This window comes from Triturus cristatus, chromosome 7 (assembly GCF_964204655.1).
Source record: "Triturus cristatus chromosome 7, aTriCri1.1, whole genome shotgun sequence".
Taxonomy (NCBI): Eukaryota; Metazoa; Chordata; class Amphibia; order Caudata; family Salamandridae; genus Triturus; species Triturus cristatus.
Genome location: NC_140590.1, coordinates 1,693,604,823 through 1,693,625,622, shown reverse-complemented (window position 1 = coordinate 1,693,625,622; position 20,800 = coordinate 1,693,604,823).

Genomic DNA, 20,800 nt, shown 5'->3' with positions numbered 1-20,800 from the left:
GCACACATGAGAGCCTCTCTCTATCATAGAATACTTAGGGGCAGATTTACAAGCCCTGTGCTCCACTTTTGCGTCACTTTTAACATGGGAAAAGTGACGCAAGGGGTTTGTAAATCTGCCCCTAAGTTTCAGCTTGTGACAAAGATCTGGATGCAAATGCCACAGTATCCTCCTACCCTGATTTGATCTGACTGAACATAGCCCTAAGTCCATTGGCACTTACATCTCCATTTACTAATCTTTTGGCCTCTTGAGAGAACAGACGAAGGGGAGCGGTTTGTATGATTTCTTGTTTGAGAACGAGTTCACTGGAACATAGCTTCTTGAGAAGGATTCTCAATGGTGCTGCCAACACAGAAAAGTTACACACAAATTGAGAGTAAAATTCATATAGACCGACTCAGAATCTCACTATTCTTCATTGATTGACAAACTCACATGTATGACCTTAATTTTTCTTGGGAAAGCTAACCTCAGAACTTTGATGCCCTACATCTTCAACTTCTTCAGTCAAAAACTTACATTTCCCAAGATACAACATAGTTCCTTTATCCTGAAGTGTAGCTAAGGCCTTTCCCTAGATGAATTTGTTTATCTGATGAGTCCGCATACAGCAGTCTGTCATTCTTGAATGACACAAACCACTTGACTTTCCACAAATAGAATAAATATGCATGAGTTTTGGGAAAACCCCTGAATTGACAGAGGCCAAGCCACATGGAATGCTGGTGGACCTGAAAAAACCACAGAAGATCAAGAGAGCTGAACATCTGATGATTTGCCCACCTGAGATCTAAAGTGCTATCCACAGTGGAACTGTCCAATTTGGCCAGCAAATCTTGGATGTGGGGAATGGGGAATGGGGAGACAGTTCACAAGAATTTGCTTGCTCACAGACACCAACACGAAACACAATCTCAAATTTACATTTTTTTTTATTAAAAAAAAAAAAAGCTACGAGCAAACCCAATGTGAAGCATCAATAGTTGTAATTAGCTAAAAAAAAAAATGAAACACATATTCTTAAGCATATTGGTCAACTTTGCTCTTGCGCTCATGGGTAGACTTCTGCGTTTTATATGAACATCATTATGTTTCACTGCTATGTTGTGGGAGCACCCTGAGACGTTTCCTAAATCATTCCTAGAACCTGCCTCGCACCTATCCAGCAATAACTCAAAATTGTAGTCCTCTAAAATCACTCAACCCACAATGCTCAAAATACTCTAATCTAAGCATTCTGATATAGTGAAATCCCCATCCTTTCCTGATGCTGTCCACTTAAAACATGTTGACCATCAACATCGATGTATACCTTTTCCAAGAACTATCTGTCCTAGAAAAGCACTGTGGTAATGAACTATCCAATCATGTCAATTCTTTGTCTTCCGTATCTTTATACCTCAGTCTTTACCTTCCAATTTCTTAACTTCCCATAGATGAATAAAATACACATTTGAAACCATTGTAAATCAGTCATATGTTTAACATCCTTATCAATCAAAATGATGCACATTGGAAGGCTAAAATGTTCTCAGTCCAGAGTGAAAGTGATGTAACTAACTGCATGAACAGATTGTGACATTTGCTTGTTTTTTTCATCCCCAGTCTTTTCTGCCTTTTGCAAACCCTCGTACTCCACATCAAAAACTTTCAGTTTGTAATTGACCTTTACTTTGACCTTAAATACCCCCTTTCACACTAAAGACAACAGGATATTAGGGGAGAATGTTGGGTCAAATTAGACTCTTCAAGAGCAGATTTTTCATCTACTTAAGAAATCTTACTAATACCAGAAGATAACTTCATACAAACGTCACCTACTTTGCCAGATTTAAAACATTGTTTACCAGTGGCATGATCTGATCTATTCTGAATAAGGCAACATTAAGCCAAGGGCGGGGCTGGGGGAGACGTACATCTGTATTTCTCTTGAATTTGCTCCCTAATATTCAGTGTGTCTCTTTTGTCCTATCTCGCGTTTTTAAAGTTAACCTTAGATGCGCTAGCTACTTCACCTGACAGAGTCTACATTTAAAGTTTTAAATGATGCAATTGATTGCTTTACTCTGTTGTGCAGCATCAATCTTTTCGAGAAACATTGGATAATGTAGTCTCGGAAGTTGCTCTTCGTTTTTCTTTCATTAGATCATCTGTTGCTGACTTGATCTCTTCATGGGGTCCAAATTCACAGCAAGAATTCTGAGCATGGCCACGTAAGATTCAATTGGCCCATTGACATGTTGGATGTTGAGTATACAAATTGAACCTTTCCTTCGCCATATGGGTTTCTTCTGTTGAGTGTGCCTTAAGTCTGCCTATCCCTCAGTGAATAGCCTTAATGCTTTCCATCCACACCGTAGGAGGCGTGAGCGGAGGCAGATGTTCAAAAATACCAAAACTCTTCCAGCTTAAAAGGTTTAATAGCATGGCTTTCTACCAAATGTAATTCAGAGTCTTTGTTCTGTGACAGGCGTATCATTTTGAAACTCTTTCCCATTAATCTGACTATAGATGGTTGACCAGGTTAATTTAAAAATGGAGGTGGTGGATTACCACACTGCATAGTAATAATGGAAGAGAAAATCTAGTCAAGGAATCTAAAAAGAGGCCTTCCAGATACCCAATATTTTTGTCTTATTCCAAAATGTAAAGAGGTAAGAAAAATGGAACATTAGTATGGCCCTCTAGTTGTTGAGCGGGTCACACAAAGTCCAAGCACTAGCAGGACTTCACAATAAAGCCTCTTTGATCCTCGAGATGTTGCAGTTTGGCTTTCTCATACATTTCTTTGTCTCAACAGCCTTCAAAATGACCACCACACAAATCATGGGGGTTGGTGGTGAGTGATACTTCAACTATTCTGGAGGTCAGTAGGGTCACATGTTGCTTTGGTAATGTATGGTGTTGGAACTTGATGGCTCCACTGTGATCCAGCCGTCAGTCTTCATGCACTGTGTTCCAGCTGGGCAGTGGTTGCAAAAGGCTTTTTCTGGTCCTTGCTGCACTTAGTGCTATTGTGCACAGTCCTTTACAGTGATAGAGTGGTAACCTTGCACGCCAGGGTCTGTGGGAATCGACCTGCCTGACCCCCAAAGTGTTCAGCATCAGCTGACAACCACGGCGCAATGTTGTCCTACGGGCAATTTGGTTTTTTGTCTCCTTGCATATAAATTATCAATGTTTGGTGGAGGAGGAGGTTATCATTTGTTGGCTTTTTCGTCAATCTCATTTGCTTGCTTTTTATTTGATGGCTTTCTTTTCTCTTCTCGTGTTTGTCCCGGGCCTGGGGCACAGCTTTTTTTTTTACCACCCTTTCGTTTGCATGACATGTTTCCTTCCAACGCTCACATTCAGGGCATGCTTTTCTTCTCTTTCAGAACTCCCTGGGAGTTCATATTTTCTTTCTCACTCTCTCACGTTCTGCTACTTATCCTCGCATCGCTCTCCCCAATCCTTCTGCCATGAAATTAACGAATTGCTTCCTCGTGCCTCCACTGTTCCCTGCCCTTTTTCATTGCATTATTTTCCATGTTGCTTTTTGAAATAAACGGAATTGGGAGGAGACTGTAGCTGCAATTTGCTACCAGGCCTCTCCTTTCATGCGTATTTATGTAATTTGCGTTTTCAAAATTTCCATCTACCATCATGAATGAACCAGTAAATTAAAAGGAAAATAAAGGATAAGCATTGACATAGCCAATAGGTCTCGCTTTTGGGACCTTATAAGTATTTAGTTATGCAGCACAATATCCTCGGTGCAACAACATTAACTGTTGCATGGATAAACAGTTATAAGGTACCAAAGGCGAGACCTATTGGCTATGCCAATGCCCTGGTCTTGTGTTCACATGGGGTGGGTGGAAGCCGATATGGGGTGCAGGGTGGAGTCTTGTGTTCCCATGGGGTGGGGAGAGGTGGGAGGAAGCTGACATGGGGTGCAGGGTGGAGTCTTGTGTTCCCATGGGGTGGGGAGAGCTGGGAGGAAGCCGACATGGGGTGCAGGATGGAGTCTTGTGTGCACATGGGGTGGGGATAGGTGGGAGGAAGCCAACATGGGGTGCAGGATGGAGTCTTGTGTGCACATGGGGCGGTGGGAGGAAGCTGACATGGTGTGCAGGGTGGAGTCTTGTGTTCACATGGGGTGGGAGGAAGCCGACATGGGGTTCAGGGTCTTGTTCACATGCAAGGTTATAAAGAAGAGCTCCGACACTGGAGCAGCAGAGTTGCTCAGTAGAGCAACAGATGAGGTGCTGCCCCTCCTGCCAGGGCTGTGAAACTGGGGCCGCCTGTTGACTATGATGTGGGATGGGACTCCTGGGAGAGGTGCTAATGGGTAATGTAAGGGTGTGGGGGAGGGCGGAGCCACGAGGTCACGTAAGTAGATGTGCGGCAGTATAAACTTGGCTCGTGAGCATTTTTGTTTTGAGAGTCTTTCGTTCCTTCCCTTCACATAAAACGTTTCCATAAATGGAAGCCTTGCAGCCCTCGGAGTGCACACTATGTAAATATTAACACTACGGACAGGAGGGATTGCTGCCCAGCAGCTGACAGCAGGCGCAGGCACTGTGGTGCACGAGCCCAGGCACTGTGGTGCACGAGCCCAGGCACTGTGGTGCACGAGCACAGGCCCTGGAGTGCACGAGCGCAGGCCCTGGAGTACACAAGCGCATGCATTGGAGTGAATTAGTAAGCATTTGTGGCACGTGAGCAGAAAATTTTAAAATGCGAATGGTGCGCGCTCGACGGCAAAAGTGAAAGCATGTGCGCGCACGCGACGGCAAAAGTGAAAGTGATCGCGAGCGTTGTGCGTGCACCATGACAAGACAGGAAAGCCAGATGGCGCCTCTGCTCGTCATTGTGCGCGTAACCGCATGCTCTATGCCACCACAAAAGCTGTGGTAGGACTTTTGAAAGCCCACTCACTAAATGTCTTGCCAGAGCAGCGCATGCGCTGGCTCAGGCGAGACCTAGAAAATGGGCACTGCATTGTGATGTATACATACACAAATGTGGTGACTTGCGCACGTCATCACGCTGCAGAAACCTTTATTTTCGTTTTTGTTGATGTTGCTTCTTATCGGCAAACACGCATTGAACAGCATTGCACTGGCATAACCAAAAGTTCGAATAACACCATTGAAATCCTTTTGCCTTTGCCAATGCTTGTTTCTATTTTTATACTAGTGAACGACTTTTATCCCAAGGAACCTGGTGCCATCTTGAGTTTCCTAGTTAGACACTACACGACTCGATCGATTTTACACGGTACTGAATAGGGCAGGTGTGTGACCACCAATAGTGCAGCAGATGCAGTGGCACCAGGGTCGGAGATCGTGATGAGCCAATTGACCTGGTTTTGTTTTTTTGTTACTAGAAATCGGGTGATGTGTGGCCCAGTTTCCTGGCTGGCTTTACGGCCCTGGCACACTTGCCACCCACTGTCTGCGACAGGGTTTTGGATTAGGGTTCAGAGGGGCCGCTCTTTGACCTGCTGGTTCGCTTTGCCACGCTGTTTCGCTGCCCTCGTTCCTTGACCTCGGCGTACATATGATCAAGCCAGTTATTCGTTTCTTTGGACCTCACCTAAGACAGATCGTTTCTTGTGCTTCCGGGTCACCTAAAACCATCCCGCTAGGAATAATTGTTCTCAACCCTGCAGCCCCGGGTGTAATTCTCGACATATCGGTTTAAATATTGATTTATCGAAGGGAGATACTGTTTAGACTAATGCACATGTCCTTGGGTGTTGTGAATGAGCAGACAGGCAGCACTTGCGATGCAGGATGTTACTCTCTGCCTACAGGAAGTGTTTGCTCTCTCCTTCCCCCGCCATAATAACAGCACCGGAGACCTGCGCTTCAGTGTAACCCACAGGGACCTTTGTGGCTCATTATGGAGAGATTGCCTCCCCCGGGACACACTCCTAAAAGCAGTTGCGTCACACGTCAGTTGTTCCGTTTGCTAATGTTGCCCTGTAGACCATTTCCACCTGTACTTACTTGTTTGTGAAGTGCTCCCAGGGGCGTAGCTTCTATTGGTGCAGCGAGTGCTGCGGCACCGGGGCCCACAGGCCCGAGGGGCCGACTGAACGCTGACTATTGCTGTGTTTAATCATAATTCAAACAGCAGCCATCGGGCCCCGGCCCATGACACACTGGCGAGGCTACTGAAGTGCCCCAGGGAATATTACCGTAACAACCCTGAATCTAAAACAGTCGAATGTATTCCCATAGGCTTACGTCAAATTTGTATTGCAATTGTAACGTTTTTTAAATGTACAGAGGTTTGCAAGAGTGCTGTAGAGAAGCTGTGACAAACTCCGGTTCCTATAATTGTTTTCCAAATTGAAAATTTTTTAAAAAAAGTCACACGCCTCGTCAGGGGTAGTAAGCGCTATATAAATGCAATTACAGTACAATACATACATAAAAGTAGCAGGTGCACATTTATGCACATATAAATACTTTGTAAAAGTGCATTTGTACTTTTAACTTTTTTTTTTTAAACGAGGGAAATATTTTTCCTCAAATAGAACCCTCTCCAACACACCCCATCAACTTTGAGGGTGCTCCTTCCCCAGTCCCATCCTGGAAACAGATTTACACATGCCATTCGGATGTAAAATGTGACTGTATACAGGAACTGACTGCTATACACAGGCTTGATAATACAGGCTCCCTCTCTAGTTTATGGTGTTCCGTTACTTTCTAACCATAGTAATACGTTTTTATTGTGTGGTTAATTATAAACCATAAAACACAAAGGTAAAAACAGCATAACGAGTGGAGACACCGGATTTTACTGTCCTTAAATTAGATCCAATGTGCAAAGGAAATAAGTTTGCCAGCCTAAATACAAGAACATTAAAAATACATTTGCGATTGAGTCACAGACCAGTAAAATAACTTTCAATTACTTTCTGTCTGCTTCCTCATACTGAAGCACTAATCCCGCCAGGGACAAAACTCATTTTTTTTTCTTTTTTTTTTACAAGTTAGTAGACACGATAAACTCCTTAAATGAGTAAGTTTTCTTACTCATAAGTGTGATAAACTGTTTCTAACCTTTGAAAACTCCCAGCGGGATATTCTCAAGAACGTGTGATAACTACCTCAAAAGTAGCTTAACACAACTCTTCACATCGCAGTCTATCGTGGGAAAATAACACTGTGGTAACGTGGCATTCCCAAGCCGGAGGCACCATGCGATAGGCCCACGAAAACACGTTGAAAGTCCGCGACAAAGTCAACGCGACGCGGCCAAAATGCGAAACACGAACGCAAAAATAGCTGTGATGATGCCAAGCTCAATACAAAAATCAGAGAAAACCAGCCACAGGCCTGCAATCCCACGCGTCATGCGGGAAAATGCACCATAAAAGCAACAAAAAAACACACCAAAACCAAATCAAACTGCGTAGCACCATGGATGCACCTGGACCGAGTGCAGAGGACAACCTGAACCCCACAAGCCCCACGGTGGACCAGCCAGGAACCCCGTGCTCGGGAACGGGCAAGGAGAAGAGGAAGACTGGGTTCAGTCCTCAGGAAGACCGCATCATCGTCACAGAGGTGATAGAACACTACCAACAACTGTCCATCACCTCCACTGCCGCATTGGCAACACAAACGGAAATATGGCAGTCCATCGTCACCAACGTGAATGCAGTCGGAGTGTCGAGGAGGTCAATGGAGGAAGTCAAGAGGCGCTGGCATGAAGTGCACAACCAAACCAAGGAGAAACTCGCTGCCAACAGGAAGGCAGCAAAGGCGACTGGAAGTGGGACTCCTGTGCCACAGGAGGAGCTGGATGAGCTGGAGCAAATGGTGGCCACAGTCATCAGTGTGGAGACGGTACAAGGTGTTGGGGGTCTGGACACAGCTCGATATGACCTGACCCAACAGCAACAGGGTGAGTAACAACCAGGGACTGGGGGACGGAGGGAGATGGGCACAACGGCACACATGCACAATCTTGCGCAGCACACTGCACACCCACAATAAATGTGGAACACGTCCCTGACACCCTTGGCACACTGCAGCACACATAGAAATACCAAGTAGGCCCCCGTCCACAATGTGCACAAATGGGCCCCCCTCCATAACACCAATGCCCCAACCTACCCATGCACATGTGCTGAATCCAGAAAAGCTGCGGCTCTATGAGCCACATGGACCATGCAAGTGACACTGCATGACAGATAGCATGGCTGCACTCACAATACATGACATGGTGCAGGAGACGACTCTGAGGTGGCTGAGTGTGAACCACATCCATGAAGGAGCAGGTCACACTCTGACACATCCACGTGCACCTACAACCCATGACGTCAAAAACACATCTGCAGACAAACAATGCTCAAGAGTACCAAATACGTCCAAGAGCACAAATGACCCAAGTCACAAACCTCACAGCACCCGAAAAGCACACAAGTCAAAGGCACACCGACTCAAAGGGATAAGGGGACACCAAATCAGAGCTGCAGGGCAGACTCGCCAACAATGCAAACACACATAGCAATCACAGCACATCAACATTGACGACAATGTGGTACAAAGTGCAACACTTGCACCACAGGACAGAGGACACAACTGGTGCCGTTCGTGCGTAGAAACTGGCCAATCACATTTGGCATTGCATGACACCGTGACATGAGAATGTACGAATACAACCTCACATCCATCATGTAGTCGCAATGTCCACTGTCTGCCATCAAATAGCCAGCTCCTCCAAAACAGTCACAATGTACATTGTCATGCAGTCTATATGTAAACATGTACAATGTGTCAACATACATGGAACGCACTGTTAACCTGCATCTCCGTCGTTACATTGCAGAGGGACAATCAACACCTCCTGCAGAGCAGACAACATATCTCTACAATGATGATGAAGAGGACACCCTGCACATTTGCCCAGACTCCCTTCAACGGCTCGTGGACAGCATCCGCACCCCATCCCATCCCATCCCCAGGAGCCATCCCCAGGAGCAGGGCAGCCCAGCTGCATCACAGTGACCCCACCCCCTGCACAGACCACACAGCAGGAAGCACACACCACCATGGCTGGCCCACAGGACCCCCACGACCAACACATGGAATTCCAACGTGTGTTAGCGTGCCAGGTGGAGTTGGCAGATCAGCTGTGGGTGGGTTTCGAGCTCGTGGCAGCCAAACTTTGCCATACGTGGGTGTCTGAGTACCATCAGGGACCACGTACAGTCCCTAACGGACACCCCCTGTCTGCACCATGCTTACCGACAATCCTTGGTGGACCTTGCTGGGGTCATCACTTGGATACTAGAACTGTCGAGTCAGACAGGCTCCAGTGATGACAGCACGGAGTTGGCACAGATGCAGAGGACACTGGAGACCATGGAGCGGATACAGGCTGGAAGGATGGCTGCCACGGCTGAACTCCAGCGAGATGTAGCTGGGATCTTCCAGGCCTTGCAGATCCTCATCTTGCCATTGCTGCCACAGAGACCGTCTCAGATAACTGCTGCTGGAACCTCGACACACACATCTCCACCCCCTGATGTGTCATTGGCACACAGTGATGCAGCCCTATCACCTTCGCACCCTGATGTGTCAGTGGCCCACAGTGATGCTGCCATAACACCACCACACACACCGGACACAGAAGACGTCTCAGAGGAGTAAGATGTGGAGAATAATGACTTTTTGAGGAAGGAGGTAGTAGCATTCGTACCCGCCACATGGCCTGTCCCTGCCTGGTTCAGACCTATGCATCATGCCCTGGAACAACACCTCCCACTGTTCCCCAGAACACTGTGACCTTCACCTGGACCCCGACATGGACTGCCATATCTGGTCTTGTACCAATCTCACAGAAATCCGTCTGTGGACTGAACTCCTCCGCTTCCAATTAACTTTGCATTCCCCCAAGGACTCTGGTTGGCCCTCCACTGGGCAACCATGTCATGTGGGCTTGTACTGGTCATTTACCCCTCCGGTTCCGAGACTCCCCAGAATGTGAATAAAACATTCAAAATCACACAGATGTGTCATGTCTCTGCTCACTCATGTGTACAAGTATGGATGAATGTAGGGACATTGATTGCACTGAAAGGTACACCCTGGTAAATGTCATCAATGCGCATGTTTGACCCCGACCCACATGGCCAATTAGATGAATGTGAAGGAGTGAACTAGCTGTTGCCTCATTGCACATGAACAACAATCTCGCATCCCCCAACGTAGCCCCACATCCATGTATCATATAGGGCTGTGTGTGTAAATGTCAGAATAGGTAGCCCGCCTGAAGTAGTGTCCCCCATCGCATGTGGCTACAGTACATCTCTTCTCATGACGTACTCACACACATCAGTGTGGACACATCCTGTTTTAATGGATCATATTGATTCACATGGCAAGAAGTTGGACACCATGCTCACATTGCTGAAGACACGTAAGGGCACAGGTCTACCAGCAACTATCCCAAACACAATGTGTGGTTCAGTGGCAGAGCTGCCAATAGGGATTGATCACTTATGTACCAGAGGCAGTCTGTCCCTCCCTCCCTGTGTACGGACAATGCTCATTGTCTTGAACTAATCAACGCTCATCACAGTCGTACTCTGGTGAAGTTGCGTAGACTTTATTAGCATGTGCGTGTCAGTACGGGCAAGTGATGGGACACAACAGACAGACAGATGCTTAAGACACTCACAGGCAGAATGGGAACATGTCGAGGTGCAAGGAATGGGGTGGCAAAAATGAACACATATCCTTACGGTTGGCAATGGAATCTGCATGGAGCTGTGCCACCGGATTGCACTGACTTTGTGCTATGCTGACAGTGAGGAGGTGAAAGGGACCAACATGGTCACATGTCGTGCTACATTGCCATGTGTGTAGTCTCCCTCCAGCAGTATGTCATATTTAGGAACGTTGCCAAGCGACGCTGTGCAGCTCCGCCCATGGGGCTGCAGCACCTTGCACAGGTGTGTGACAACACTCGTAGTTGCATGCACATGCATTCTGAGTCCGAGCGAATGCAAACGTGGCCACTGTTGTTCTGGCTTATGTGACCATTCCTCCACGATGTAACACGGTGTTGGGACCTGTGCTCTGGGTATCAGTCAGTTGTGGTTGCAGGAAGGTAGTTACTCATCCATGAATGCAAGCGCTGCTTCATAGGCAATCAGTTCCAAAAGTACGTTGTTCTCGAATTCAAGGAACACGAGGGAGAGCCAATCCATTAACTGGTCCGGACAGATGTGCTCCGACCACGCTGTTTCACCAATCCGCAACACAGCCCAATAGGGGAGCGCCTTGATGTGGTCACTGCACACGATGACTTGTGCAATCTCCAATCCACTGCTGACGGCACAGGCACCACATATTAAGGCATCCCATGCCTGGGTATACCTGTTGCACTCCTGTTCGCGGGCCAACAGGTGGCGCACACATCAGTCATAATCCAGTTCAGCTACCGTTGTGTTGGATAGGCAGACCTCCATGGGCCACTTGAATGTGCATGATCGACAGTGGAACCATGGCTGGACGCATGTGACGTACGCAAGCCGGAAACTCAGACGGTAACTGATTCGCAAAACTGCCATTGGCAGAGCTCCCAACAGATGCAGCATTCGTGCACGGAACAGCTCCACGTGACTGGGGTTGTGCATGTGCCCGGGATTGCCAGGCATTGCGTTTGTTGGTCTCGTACCACCAGCACTCCTCAGACCGGCGGCAGTTCTGTGGACGATATGCCACAGCTCCGACCAATGGGTTGTATGTTTGTTCGACGTTTGGACGTATGGGTTGTCTTTTTTAAAGATGTGTTGGGGGCACGCCATGCAGGTGTAGCTCGAGCAGGGACAAGTGTGTGTGGGGTGTGGACATGTTGCTCTTTCATTAGCGCAGTTCGTGGTGTGGGAGTCACCAGAGTCTGGTATGGTATCCCACTCAGGGGGTCCCGGGCGCATTGGAGACCAAGGTCGGTGGTTTGGATGTCCTTCCGCTTTGTTTCTTGAGAAAAAGGAGCTTTCATGCCTAATTTTAGTCTGACTACTGCTTGCATTTCTGAAATGTGATGTGGCCTTCGCCCTGGAATTGTTGCCACTAGAGGACACAGACTGTGGCTTGACAAGACTGGAAGGGATACAAGAAATGTCTGGAACTGCTTGAAACCGTCCCCACGGGTGAGCCAGCGGAATACACATCCCTGTCAATAAAATACGGATAAATACTAGGTAGACCCTCATATCAGTAGGCCAGTGTTCTCATGGACCAGTGACTGGATCCACCCTGCAGGGTTGAGCTCCAGAGCAGGTATCTGATTGCTGGCTTTCTTGTAGGTGGGACAACATTTGTTTGCTGTAGACTGCGAGAAGAAAAGGAGGATCTACTTGCTAGCGAAGGGGTCTAGATGCCTTATGAGGTGTTGAGCCCACCTACCTGGTGACTGAGGAGCTATGCAAGGGACTTTGATCCTAAACCTGCTAGAAGAACCAGAATCTCTCTTGAGGAAAGAGGTTAAGTTTGCTGCGGGGAAAGGGTGCTAATGTGCCCTGCACAAGGCTGCCTTCTAGAAGACTGGAGTCCAGCTATGCGGATCGGACTAAGAAGTAAGATGAGTTCAATCCCGGAAAAGGGAACTGGTGTTGGGAGCCCACCACCCAGAGCAAAAGGCTGAAAACCTTGCGCAAATCTGGGCATCGCCGCCAGTGATATCTTAAATTAAGAGCCCACTCACTCAGGGCTTTGTTATGTGTTCCTGCTCATGCCTGAGGGCTGAGAACAATAATGGCCAACAAAAATACCAACTGCGTCTAATGGTTCACTTAATATTTCCCTGGGAGTGCAGGCTCCTTGGGTTTTGATAGCATTGTTCCCACTGTGTACATGATAGCTGTTTTAGAAGCTATTGTGCAAATTAGATATTTGTGACCTAGGTCCACATGTATTAATATTGGAAATAGAGATTACCTAATTTTCTGCATTCGCCAATTAGGTAATCTCTTTTCCTAATGTATGGACCACTGCCTTTTCTGAATTATGTTTTTTGTACTACCATTCACAAAGGAGAAGGGGTCCCTTGGGGACCCCTTCCCATTTGCAAAGCGTACCACCATCATTTGATACAAGAGGCGCGTAAATCCTAGATGCCCCTGGCCCCCGTAAAAGTCCTCATACCAAGTGATTAAACTAAATCCTTTCTCTCATGTCACACCCTTGTTGGTGATGACATTCACAAAGGAAATATACAGTTGTAAGTTATACATGTAAGTTTACTCTTACACCTCTGAGTAACTTTGCTACTTTGGGCCATACACAAAATCTGAGTGTAAACTTTATCAAAAGTGTATACTTACATGTCTCCTTCCCCTGAAACAGGTGGCTGAGCCAAATTTATGAATGTACGTTACTACTGCCAAAAAGAAACAGTAGTAATTCCAGCTTCACATTTGGCCAACTACTAGTACTGCAACACCCGCTCATACAAAATAATGGAGGCAGGGACTTAATGTACATTTATCTCCTATGGGTTTTTATTTTATTTAAAATAAGTGAAATATATAAATAAACATCATTTACACTAAAAAAATATCTAAACATAAACATGTATTTTTTAAGTATAAAATATTTTAACAACCTTTTTCGAATTTATGAATTATTGTACTATTCAGTTTTATTGCTATATCATTAAACTACTTTTTTATTATGATACATCACTTTTAATAATTGTTAATGCATAATGAAAAAATATATATTTTTTACTTTAGGTGGGAATTTATTTTTAAATGTAAACTTTAGAGGACATGTTTTTATTTCATTTAATATATTTAAATTAAAGAAAGATATTAAAGAATAGCATTTCGTAGTACATTTAGTAGTACTATTGTAATATATATAACGTATTACAAGACTTAGAAGTACTTTTATCGACAGCTCCATCTTTAAGAGATTTCTACTGTCACAACTCTCTCCATTTACCCTCTTTCCTTTCTTTTTCCTTGTTCTCCTACCCTCTCCCATTTTTCTTCCTTACACCACACAATCTTTTTTCTCTTGTACTTATTTAAATTTTCTCTGGTTTATCTATCTGGATCTTCTACCCTTTATCTCTCTTTTCTGTATTACCAGTGCTGCTCTCTCCTCCTGTTATTTCCACCTCTCTTTCTTTTCCTTTCTCTTTTCACTTCATGGCCTTCTCCTGTACCCCAATCCTCACTCTTCCTCCTCTCCCAAAGGCTGACTGACCTATAGACCCCACACGGAGAAGGAGCATCAGGCCTGCTGATGAAAGACTAGTGAGGATGGGAAAGGGCAGTGCTTAACTTGTAAAAGGACAAATGCTGGTGCCCAAAGTTTTTTCACAGACACACACGCCTGGTGCTGCTCCATGCTTTGGTTGCCGAATGCCAAGGCTGGCTAGTCTTGGTTCATTTTGCGGCTCTTTCATACACCTCCCTCTTCCTTTATCTCACCCCTGCAGGTTCATTTCCATCCCTATTTTTTTCCCGTTGTCACTGATTTTCCGCATTTCTCTTCCTCCGTCCTTCCCCCTTTTCTGCTGCTCTTTTGTTGTGGATCAAAATTTGTTGAATGAAAAAGAAAATCCTGGTCCCCAAAAATGAGTTGTGGTGGGCCCCACCTGCAACCACCGGTTCAAATCAAGCACTGGGAAAGGATCAGTTATGTGTTAGTAAGAGCCTTACCCAAGGCTTGACAGATGAACGATTCTGCTACACACAATAGGCTGCACAGGGGTATCTGCACTGTCTGAGATCCTATGCTTGAGCCATACAGCCTGTCTGGGACCTGTGTTTGCACACTGTCTTTACAGGAGGTCCATGCAGCATGGGTCTAGAGGAAGGGACACCAAATTTGAAGCAGCCGAATGAAATGGGTTGCATTCTAACTGCCCCCTTTTCCATTTAAGGGAATTGTGTATGCCTGTCCATGGCTAATGCTTGGTATGAGGCAAGAGATTCTGGGATCTCCATCCTAGGGTGAAGTGCAGGGCTGGTAAATTGGTGGCCACATCAACAAGTTTGCTCATGGGCTACCAATATTGGCCTTGGAGCCATGTCACCCTTCATGGGTTAGCCTAATACTAGAGCCTGCCATCACTCTTCAATTTGCTGTCAGTTGCTTATTTTGTCTCATCTATCACATATGAATTCTTTAATATGGCAACACAGCATCACCACACTAAGGAAATACAGGCCAGGTTTTAATTTGGCTCTTTTGCTAAGGTATGTCTCTATAAAGGAAGCAACATTATTTCTGAAATAGGGCCCAGGCCATGTCAAGCCTTCCTGAACAAGTTAAGGCGGCCTACAAAAGCTGGTCAGCACTAATTCTCAACAACATGCTTCAGATCAAATACTATTCTTACAATATGCCAGGCCAATATCAAATGCAAGAAACTGGGAGGAAAGCTCCACAGGGGTCTTTGGACTTCTAGTTGCTCTCGACCAATCACAGAGAGCTTAAGTGAGCTGCTCAGCTCGAGGTACATTGGATAGTGTATGACTAGCAACCCTCTGCCCCTCTTTCCCCGCTACCCCATAATGCCCTCTCCACAAGCGACTTGACATCTACTACTGTCCATCGAGATTCTAACACTAACGCTGCACTATACACTGAAGTACTGTTTTGCCTACCATCTAAAGTGGGGACTTACACCACTTTTTCACCATCCCTGTGTTGTATAAGTGTTCTGAGCTGCGCACATAGCAACAGGCTGTCATGCTGTTAAATATATGAATACATACCGCCAACAAGTTTGCAGGAACACAGCCCCCCCCAGTTCTCAGTGCTATGTGCGTGCTTTCAGAATGCTCCATCGTGCAATGGATGGGAAAGCGAGATAAGGAGGTTCCACAGTTCACTGGCCGCATCAACGCCAGCCGACCACAACCAACCCTAAAGAGGGGGTGAGCGATGGAGAAGTATATAGTGTTACCATTCCTTTATGGCAGGATTCTCAGAGGGATCTCTTGGCTAACTACACTCACTTGGCCCACACTGTATATGCTCGATGATGTCAGCTGGTTGATCTACAATACGAGTATCTGTAAATGGGCATGCCACTGGGGCAGCCATCTTAAGGTCAGGCAGGCAGTTGAGCGCTTACAAAACCATGTATCAAATGGATGCCGAAAAAGAATTCCTTATGTATAAATTGCTTGTATTAGATAAAGGTTTCAATGTGATGGTGTGAAGGTAGTGGGTACTTTTGAAATGTAAAATAGTCCTCCTTTATTCCAATGCAAGCACTCCATGCGAGGAGAAATCATACACCAAACAACCCATAGCATGAAGTGAGAGACCAATATACCTTAGGGTGTGTTAAACGCCTCCTCAATACATTTTCTTAAGTGGTAACAGCAGTTCTTGCAGAAAGATGCGCTATCGTGTCAGACCTAAAAGGCTTGCGATGGACAAAGGGGGGGGGAACTGAAAAGATGATACCAGCTGGAAACTCAGTTGGGTTTTTGGGGGTGAAGTAGAGAGGGCAAAGAGCTTAATATATAGTAAGGAGTTCCTTAGCACACTCCGCTATGGGAAAGTTCAAAGAAAGTTCAGGTAAACTAGAAACCCTTCCACTACTTCTATAATATGTCCTGAAGGACATTTTGCACCAATAAGAAAGGAAAGGCGTTAAACCAGGACACTCAACGTAGAAGTGATGTAGATTCAGTGTCAATCGCCTATCCACAGTGCTCCAAGCTAAAATGACATATGAGAAGGGTTTAGAGAAGAAATAAACAACATGGGCATTGATTTATCAATATGCCAGGAGTAGCAATAGTGACATCACAGGAAGTGATATTGTATGACCTTAGACCCTGAATCTTCCCAGGAAGTGATGTCACATGACCTTAATACTGAAGACCTCTCATAGCTGAAGTTCCATAATAACTGCCTGATTGTTATAACAACACAGACAAATGTCTATTTTATGTAAAAACCTATATGAGGGTGCTGCATTATATTCTAGGGAAACATTACACATTTCACTTTGTATTACATGAAAAATAATCTGTTCATCTGAAGAGGATATAGTGCCACAAAACACAGAACACCATTGGAAACTCAAAAAACAAGTTACTTAGCCTCAGTAATGCTCTTTCTTGCAGAGACTCTTCCTAACTGCAGATTCCTCACCTTTTGAATATTCCCCAGTCTGTTTAGGCGCCACCCCTATGCACTGACGTGTGTTCCTTTCTTTCCATGCCACCAGATGCGCTACCTCTCATCTCTTGGAGACAACTGACCTCCGTTTATTTCTGTGCGCAAGGGAAATATCACCTCTCAAAAGGGCACGTTTTAAGTATTGTAAGGACACAATCAACCTTAGGATCAACTCCTGTGACTTCTGGACCGGGAACAGGACCGGGACTGGCCCTTCGATTTTGCGCCGCAGAGTCTTCTGGTGCTTGGCGACATAGTTTTGTCTTGAGGATTCGTATGGCCTTTGAGGTCATTGATGCACAGTCACTAAAGGCCTTAGAGACGTGGCCCAACCACAGGCAAACCTGATGATAATCTGCCACAGACATTTGTTTGACAGTCCTTGTAAGGCATACAACCTGTCATTTTGGGAGGTGACTCTTTCCTTGCACACAGACAAAAGTTTGAGGTAAATTGTCTCCAAGAGACGAGAGATAGCTCCAGGAGTCTCTCTGGTGGTGCGGAAAGAAAGGAACTAACATCAGAGAGTGGCACATGTCATTTCGGAAGCGGAACGTCGTCAGTGTGTAGCTGCACAGTTCAACCTACCAGCGAGCAGAGGTACTGCTGAAAAAAGTTTCTCTGGATCCAGTCTACCTCCTGGGGAATATTCAAAAGGTGAGGAAACTGTGTTTAGAAGTCTCTGACAGAATTATTTATACCACAAGCTGTCAAGATGTAATAGTTCCCCTAATGTTTATCACAGAGAGATATGTATTAAGAAATGTACTGATTTGATTTAAACAATACTAGTTATATCCACATGTATTCATTGACATAGACCATGCATTGAATATGAACTATGTTTTTGGCTTACATTTTCCCTTATTGTTAATACATTTGACTTTTGAAAGGCACTGTCAACCTTACAAAGCACAGAGATGCAGGGTTTAGTCAAATACATAATTTCTACAAATACCTCCAGTTTCGACACGCCCTCTCCCCTAGTCTGGAGGCCTTTGAGTGACTGGTGGAGTTCAGGCCGATAGAAGCAAAGGTATTTATGGGGGACTTTCAGGATCATAAAATATCCAGGATCTACCAGTCCCTGGTGACTCACAGCTACCCCACATTGCAGAAGCTTAGAGGGGCCTGGGAGGGGGATGTTGGTCCGCTTGATGAGGACTGGACGGAGGCCCTGGCCTCTCCGCAGGGGGTGGCCATAGCAGTACGTCTGCGCCTTGTCCAGTTTAAATATCTTCATCGAGTCTACTTTACGCGGGGATGATTATGGAGGGCAGGACTGGTGGCCTCCCCGGTATGTCTTCGATTCGAGCGAGAGGAAGGGACCCTGACACACACGATTTGGCACCGTCTCTCCTTGTAACGGTTCTGGAGAGGGGTTGTGACCTGCCTCTCTGAGGTGTTGGGCTGGGACCTGGCCCAATCACCAAAGTTAGTGCTTTTACATGTCATGGATGGGATTGGGGGCAATATCTATAAACGCTAACTTATGTTGCTAGGGTTTACTCTGGCGAAGAGAGACATTGTTAGAGCATGGAAGACTCCAACGCCACCCTCGGTGTTGGCATGGAAGAAGGGACTGGACTTCTGTATGGGCTTGGAACTTCCTATTTTCACTGCAAGAGGGTGCCCGCAGAAGCATTTTAAAGTTTGGAAGCGGCAGGCAGACTATCGAGGTTTGCTGCTGGAGCCGGTCGCGGCGATAGGGCCCCTCCACCCAGGTTAATGCTACCCTGCTGATGCAAGCTGTAGTTTCTTGCATTTACGTTTACTGTAGCGACTGGTTGTGGTGCGAAATTCACAGCTAGGCTGTTTCTGTGAGGCTGTTAGTGCGACAGGGGAGAGGGATGTTGTTGGGTGGGGGTTTTCATATGGTTTATTTCATCTGTATCGCTCTTTAGGTCTCCTTGATCTCATTATTGTAAAGTCAAAGTCATGATGCTTTATACTTATCGTGCAGATGTCTCTGGGTTTCTGAGCCCTGCTCTATATGTGTCATTTGATTAATAAAATTTGTTTAAAAAAAAAACAAAAAACATAATTTCTCATGTATTCACAATAATGAAACATGGGCACAACGTTTAAAATGTGTTTGTTTTTTAGAAGTGTGAAAATTTCGCTGCTGAATTTATATTAGAAAACCTAAAGTATAGCACTTTGGTCTCTGTAGAATCTGCAAAACATCAACCGTGCTCCTCAAGACACATTTACCTTCTGTTCTTCCAGTGGTGCGGCGTCATACATGCTCTGAATTGCAGCAATTGAATAAAGTCAGTAAGCCTGACCTCTTATTTTATGTGTCCTGTATAGATATTTATTGAGCGCATATATCACCCGAAGGTCCCAAAGCGCTAGCCTGCATCAGGAAACCGGAAGGGAGAAGAAAGGCCGCCTGACTGGGAATGGGAAAGTCGCAAAACAGCCAGGTTTTGAGAGACTTGCAAAACTTTCTGTGGTCTGTCTCAGTTCGAAGATGAAGAGGGAGAGCGTTTATAAGGAGGCTTCGAGGGGGCGCGTCCCCAAGAAATCTTTTGAAAAATTGGGCAAAATAGTTATTTTAAAGCACAATATTCACTTACATTTACTATCACCATAGGCTGTGAAAGGGCACTCATTAAATATTCAGGTCCTTGCATGGTGTACTAAGCCAATTTAACCAGGCACCTTCATGAGTTTACACCATTTTTTCAAAATGTGCAATGAGTGCTCTAATATGTCAACAGTGACCTCCATTGTGCGAGTTCAACCATTTCGTCATGGGTGGCCCACATATGCCATGGCTGCTCTCGTACGCCAAAAATTACATACTTTGTGCCAGTGCCACAATGCTGCCATTATTGCCATCTGTATACATGGCTGATCCTTATGTCAAAAAAATTATTTCTATTATGTCATGGCTAGCACTTTGTCATTATTACACCCCTCTAATATTTCCTGGTTGTTCTCTCTTACAACAAGAATTCCCTCCAATGTGCCCGCACCAGCATTTTGCCATGGGTGCCCCATGCCAAATATTATCATCTGTATGCCTGCATCAGCATTTTTCCATGTGCGCTCCATGGCAAGTATCACCAATGTGCCAGCATTATGCAGTGGGTGTTCCATATACCTGTATCGTGCCAGTGCCAGTATTTTACCATTGGTACCCATCGTGCCGAGAATTATCTCCAATTCCTGGTGTCCGTGTTTTCTCACTGGTGCCAGTCCTGCTAAGAATTGCTTCTAGTATGCCAGCTCAAGCATGCATCTATAAGCCAAGAATGACCTCAAGTGCACAAAAGCAAACAGCAGGTTCTCAAGTGTAATCCCACATTCTCACTCACACTCAGTTACATTCACTCATACTCCTTCTCACTCACTCTTTCTTACTCGCACTCCATAAAGTTATTTTCACTCAGTTACTCTCACTCACACTTTCTCACCCTCACTCATTTCCCCTCACTATTACTCTCACTCATTCTCACCCATTCTTACTAATTCTCACTAATTCAATCACACTCTCTCAGTCCCTCTCACTCACTCAAACTTTCATAGTTAATTGCCCTCACATTTACTCTATTATTTTCACTCATCCTTACTCACAGCTCTCACACATTCAATTACTTTCACTCACACACATA